Here is a 7,396-nt window from a genome sequence, read left to right on the forward strand (position 1 = left end):
AAAAATCGTCTGTGCTGGCCTTCTAATCCTTCGTTTCCAATCGTCGATGTTTACACTCCAAGGTCTCCCAGCCCCTTCATAAAGCGATTTCTGAGAAGCGATAAACAGAACCAATAGCTTACAAAAGGTTTGGCGCAGCAGTGCTCAAAATGTCATATCACCAATCCACCACTGCCTTGCCTCTACTGTACTAATCGAGATGAGTTTAAAGTCTGAGAGAGGGCCGCTTCCACTGTTGCGTCTGTTGTTGCTACTCGATAGAATTTTGGGATTCGCCTGGCTTAGCAAAGTTGTAATTGATTGGAGAGCAAGGAAATCGTGACGGAAGGAATTAGCAATGGGAGGCAGAAGGAGAAACTGCAGCCCTGATTCGCACTCAATCGTAGCGCTGCTGATGCACCACCTCCAAAAGAATCAGCAATTATAGTGCCGTCGTATCCATGGTCATCCGAACCCAGTACTGAAAATGTCTACTGTCACGTACTCTTTCGTAGCCCACAGGTGCAGCTCCCGCTGTGTGTTGCATTTGATATCGTCAGCCTGCCTGGAATTCACAGGTCTTCAGCGAGGGAGAGACCTGGCTATACCACACTGTGCAACGCAGCACTTCAAAAGGCTCCTTCAAAAGTTGTCGTAGCACTTGAAAAGACTCCTTCCAAGAGGCTGAGAAGCTAGCAGCAGAGCACTAGTCCTCGCCACTACAGGGGAGTGCCGAAATTGTTAAGAGAGAGATACCTCCGTTAACAAAAACACTTTGAAGAGAGAAAGTGTACCTCTTAGCTCCTCCAAGATCTCTCCAACATCTACTTAACAAGCCTCGGGGACAAGTGATGGCTAAGCAGAATCAGCTGATCTTTGGCGCGTCAAAGCGGACAGGTGGCGCAAATCGCTGGAGGGCTACTGATTAAAACTCTCCTCTTCTCCGGGTTCGATTGCAAAAATAATTAGCCTAAAGTTTTAAAAACCCCTAACCTTTGCCAAAGGATAGGACCCCCCATCCATGAGCCAAGAGAATCCGTTAAGCCCTCAATTGCTCCTCAGGCTTAGCAAGTGCGCTGCCCCTAATAAATGCCAAGATGCCCCTTCTATGTGCCATGCCAAGATAAGATCCCTATGTGCTCTAATGCCTAAGTGGGGTCCATCAATGGTCGGGGAAGCTGGACAATCGGACTGTCGAACTGTCAGACCTGTCAAACTAGTTGGACCTACAAGAGGGTCGCTATGTATAAACCCTATACAAAGTGTGTGTTAATAAAGCCAATAATATTGTAAAGTCAAAATTATGAAAATATATGTATATCAAACATAAATATAAAGCAGAATTCAGATATTGTCTATTCCATAGATCTCTTTGTCTGTCCAAGGTATGGATTAATCAAAATCCTCTATTAATATAGTTCTTCTTGTGTAGAAACCAGATCATAGAGGGTAGCCTGCTTTCATGGGACCTCCCAATGGGCATCAAAATGTGTCAAGTTGCCATTGGGGTACTCCAAGGAGTTCTTCATTAGTAGGTGCTCTCGGACTGAGGACCGTTTTAAAATGGTCAGATCTGCCCATATATATCAACTCACTGTCTTTCCCTTTTTACCAAAAAGTCAAGGTAAGTGGCCGGACTCACCTGCATCCATCCACAAGCACAGCATGTTAGGACATGAACACAATGCATTGTGGGACTACAGGCTTCACAGCCAAGCCACAGTTGTTATCCTTGTCAACCTCAACTATTTGGAACAAAGACACTGACAGTGATGATTCTCATAAAAGCACTGAGGATCCTTCCTTTGTGAGCTTGAAGTTATTGAGGGTCATTCATAAAATATTCCTTTCTTTTGCACAGAGGCCTTAGAGGTCATAATCGATGTGGCAACCTAACGCCACCATATCTCCATTCTGCCATTAAACTGACTTACAATCAAAAATAATGTTATAAATATCTATCTACCAATGTTAGTCCCTGTGATCACAACAAATATACTTTTGTCAACATATACACTAGAGCCATAGAATAGATATGCCTCATGAAGTCTCAATAGTATTAGTCCCATAAAAAATTGGTATCCTTTTTAAGATCAATACTCGACCTTAATGATATCTCCCTTAAAAAAGAGAGTTGTAGGTACTCCCGTCATGAATCGGAGTCCTACTTATATAACTGTTTACACTGTTTAAGAAGCTCCCGAGCTCTTCCTACCTCTTACATAATGCTTAGTTAGCACAAATCAGAGGCTAAGTGATACATATGCAATATTTTCTACTTTGAATGCTATCTCGAGTGTCCTGCTTACTCAAACACAGGTCCAACTATCTTTTCAAGCATCCAAGACTAAACTTGCTTTAATAAAAATGATCTATCACGAGTTGTTTTGCACCAACTTTGCTTAATAATGTGAAAGGATGTGTCATGCATTGCCTATGTGCGGTGGGGCATCATAGAATCCTCATCCAGGTCAATCTCTACTGCATGAGCAGGTCATGGAGGTGCTTTGGCTTCTCCCTCTGCGTCCCATTGTGCAGGTCAATGAGCTTGGTTGCTCCTTATGCACAAATATTGGGGTTGAGAGGTTCCAGGGCCCGAACGGAGGCAAAGTAAGTGGGCTTTGGGTCGCATCCCATACCCTGGTCCCAGACAACCAGCTATGTCCAAATCTAGTTGGTAAGAATGGACCAGCTATTCCGCGATAGCCACGACATCAATAAGGGGCTGGGGCTAACGCATGCTACAGGGAAATAAACAAGTGCATGGACTATCAAGTTCATAATTATCTGGTCCAACTATATCTTTTCGTAATGTCCACGTAATTTGTAGCAGTTGCATGGGTCATTCTTTTGTAGCTTCACAGGGCCCGCCCTCAGCTCTGGCCTTAGCTAGGCTCGTAATGCATACGCTTATCTGGAACGCGCGGGCTCTGTATTACGGGGAGGAAGCTTTGCTTGTCGACCATAGGATCTTTCCACATTCCATTACAGGTCTTTAGCACATAAGCACCGACCTGTAGCGTCCCTTATTTCAGTTGCACCAACTTTTCCAAACGTAACGACAGGGTGGTGACACTATCTGGTATCCTATGGGAGTGAGCGAGGGGGGAAAAATACATGTCGAGGGCGAGGGGGGAGAAATACATGTCGAGGAAGGAGACTTAAGAAGAGACGTATCTAGTATCGCAAGAGAGTGAGCGGGGGGGAAAAGAGAAAAACAAGAGGTATAGAGAGATGTCGTGGGCTCAAGGCTCTGAGGGTTCTCCTCCTTCTGTTGGCTCGCATTATTTCGTGCTCCGCTCAACCAGGGATCCCATCTCCCCTCCGCCCTCAGTCGAGGTTTCTGCATCTTGGAGGAGTGGGCACACAGTCTGGAGTGCTCGAAGGAAAAGGTATATGAGAGGGATATGGAGACTCAGCCTTAAGCAACTTACCTGTACGGACTCCATATTCACACAAGGTAGGTAGCCGCTCCGTTGGCGTCGCTCCCAAGATTCAGCCAGAGCCAGAGACTCGCTGTCAAGCCCAATGTTGGCACCTCCAAGACGCTTTGCTTTGCTCTCCCGGGCTGTTTACTCTCGTCCGAGTATTGTGCTCAGGGTATATCCAAAGGCTTTGCACCCAAGGCTCCAGAATTCGAAAGCCTCCCCAACGATTGAGGGGAGAAAGAGTGTCCTAAGGTGGCGTATTGAAAACCTTTTTGGCTCCTTCCGCCGTGGTGGGGCTCGAGGTCATGGGCCATTCAAGGTCGCTGCCCTTTGGTAGTGGACTTGTCCCATCTCAGCTCGCGTCCTAGATGTACGTATACCCGTGAACTCCTTATCCATTCCACCGAGCCCGAGGTTCCATGGTTAGCCTCCTACCCTTCCCTAACGCTGTAAGGTAAGTGTATAGGGGTCGATGGTGGGGGTAAGTGTATCCTTAATTTTGGGGCGATATGTCCATATTAGTCCTCCCTTCCTTTGCTTTTTGCATCTTATTCCCCCAAGGTTAATGCCGCCCTTGCTTAGTCCAGTCCAATAGATTAAGGTAAAGGGAATGGCCTCTTTTTGTCTATCTATTGCATGAAATTTTCATATTCCTATGCCTTATCCGTTTCTTTTTTATATTGGTTCTTGTAGGCATGAGGTCCCATCTATTAAGACGGGGTATATACCGTTAGGGGGTGCTTAGATTTATGTGCCACTCTATTGTGGTACAAGTGCTGGTTCCTTGATGAGGTCATCCTTGGTTCTCTCATGGTGACATCTTGGGATCTACCGTTGTTCCAATGTGGGATGTATGTTTCTCCTCATCTAGAATGGCCTCCATTGTTTCCATAAGTGGGTCTATATCCCTCCATTAGGATGGACCCCTTTGGGAGGCAAGTGTGTGTGTGCGTGCGTGTACGTGTGTGTGTGTGTGTGTGTGTGTCACAATCTTCTCATTCCATGTACTTGTTTAGATCATATCAAAGATTTACATCATCAGGTGCCCATCATGGGACTTCATCACAACAATCCCATCACATATATATGTGCCCATACTAGTTCCATGTGGTATTCATACCATAAACTCAATAGACTAAAGATGCCCATACTAGCTGCATATGGTCCTCATGCCATAAACTCCATGGATCAAAGATGCTTATTGATGTAATTTGAATTATAGTAAGGTTGACCCATGGTCAAGATTTTCATATGAATTCCACTATAAGGGTAACATTAACCCTTATTAGGAGGTAACTTTAGACATTACTAGTATATAAATTTATGGTTATGGTACCATACCCATAGTGTTCCCTCTAATTTCTTTTTCAAAATCGACCCCAACTACCAAGTTATTAGCAAAAGCATGCAAAAATGATGCACAATTTGGGAGAAGAGATAACAACTATTTGGGAAATAAAACTGAAGTTTGGATACCTAAAAATCCTAGCAACCTAAAGAAATTGAGGCCAATTCCTATGCCTTGCAAGAATGTCAGCACAAATTCATTTGTCTTGCAAGAATGTCAGCTAACAAATCTTATGTAAGTTCCTATGTAAGCTAACAAGTTCCTATGCCTTGCAAGAATGTCAGTAACACATTCCTTTGTCTTGCAAGAACTTGTTGTCTACCTATTCAGAGTTGCTACATATATGAAGGAAGACTACAATGTCAAAAACATGGAAAAGGAAAAAGGACAGTTCCCATAATATTTCATGGAAATTCATGACCTATGATGAGTCAGAGCTGAGGAACATTTCATGGAATGGCATTCAAGCTAGTCTAAGACATGAACTTGGGGACCAAAGATAAACACATCACTATCCTAGTCATTATTAATCTATCTACTGAGTTCTTAGAGTTCTCAAGGGCCTTTCTCATAGATTCAGATGCATTTGCTTGATTATTTTAGGTTTGAACAATGTACATAATTTAGATGATTTATGTGAAGGGTTTAAATGCAGTGATGTGATACCCCCCACATTTTATGTCCACAAATATTTCATCTAAATTTGTAGCTCCAAAAAAACAATCATACAAAAAATGTTTTGTACAAGATATTATTTTCATCATTTCGTATGGAACACTATTTTGAATAAGTGCAATCAATACAAAATATATCTTTGTACAAAACATCTATCTGCCAATATAAGTCTTGTAGCTTGCTATCCTTCTTGCATTTTCATTGTGATCATTCCAAAGGGCCCCTTTAGAATGAAGACAGTAAATATGCCAAAATCCCAAAAGAAAATCAAATTGTGTATTGCTCCAAGCAAACAAGGTTTTGAGTTACATGCAAGGTATATTCCATTCATTGCTAAGGCTAGAAAACATACAATAAATGGACTACTGACTAAATAAACAAGAATTTGTTTTTAAAAACTTTATATGTAGAGCCTGGCATAGACACTTGTAGGTATTTGAAACATTGGCTTTATAGACATTTAACTATACAGAGAACTTGATAGGCTAGCCATAGGGTCTTACATTAAAGGTTGGAAATATTTTTAAACCCATACCATTTAAGCCATGGATGAAAAGAAATTTATTTTTAAAACTTATGTAAACTTGTAGAAATACTAAAACATAAACCTTGGGGACTTTTATAGATAGATAATTATAGAAATATCAATACATGAAATTCTTTAAATTGTAAGCTAAGCTATAAAGTTTTGTTGAAGCATAGACATTGCCATGGTATGGAATTGGATTGGGAACTAAAACTATTTAAATTATAAATTATAGATAGATAATTATAGAAATATCAAAATATAAAATACAATTGCCATTGTATAGAAGTAGATTGGGAACTCAAAACTATAAACTAATGTTATTACGTCAAAATTATTCAACGAATGAATGTCAAAGTTTACACTTGAAAAAAGATTATTAGTTTATTGTAGTATAGATTGTTTACAATCATTATTTTCAAAATCTTATAGATGTCACCCCGCGTATATCTATCCTGAGCCCCATATAGCAAAGGGAGCGAGAGATCGAGAGAGAGGGGTGATCGGTAGCAACACGGTCTTAGATTCTTTCACTGCGTCAGCTCTCATTTTGCACGCGTCTGTGAATTACAGAACTTTGACTGAAACAATGGCTCGCCTAGCATGTCTCTTCCTTTTCGTCTCCGTCCTCTCTGCAAGTCTTCTTTCAGTTTCAAGTAACAGAAGCTTGAGCCCTTGGTAGGTTTTGTCATCCTAAAGAGAGCATAGAGGAGGAGCGTGAGGAAGAGCAACAGCAAAGGATAGAGCAGAGAATCAGCGTCCACACCCATGAGGGAGAGGACACCCTATTAAATACTAAATGAATCTACAGTGTATACATTTTACTTAATTCGTTTTCGATTGCTATGGGTTTCAATACTTAATTAGTGGTTTTCACAAGCTACTTGATTTGAATTTCAATTGTTTATTTATATTGATTGAGGTTTAGATTTTCTATGAATGACCAAAAATTATAGTTTGAAGGCATTGAATTTAAGTCATATGTGTAAGATACATTTTAACTCTTTACACTCTATTTTCTCAACTATGTCATGGGAATTTTGTGCTTAGAGTTTTATTTGTTTTACTCCTGTGTGAACCATCTCTATAAACTTTTGAATGTCATTTTTTCAATTGTGAAATGACATTTAATTTGATGATAGATTATCTAACTATCAATAGGGGGATTAAAAGTGAGAAAACCCAAGCCCCTCATATCTTTGGGGTTTGCTAATAGAAAGGCAATGAATCATCTACATAAAAGTTGCTCCCTACCAAAAATGCTGGAGTAAGGCGTACCTTGCATAAGTAAACTTATGTGTGAAGCCGAGATGAAGACCCGAAGTAGCATGGGACGAAGGTTTGAACGAACCATGCAAACCTCATTCATGTGTCCATGTAATTTCTACCTACATACCTCCACTCCCACATGCCAACGTGCACATCTGCATTGCACGCACA

This window comes from Dipteris shenzhenensis, chromosome 13, assembly GCF_047967505.1.
Source record: "Dipteris shenzhenensis isolate YYH24624 ecotype China chromosome 13, Dip_SZ_1.0, whole genome shotgun sequence".
Lineage (NCBI taxonomy): Eukaryota > Viridiplantae > Streptophyta > Polypodiopsida > Gleicheniales > Dipteridaceae > Dipteris > Dipteris shenzhenensis.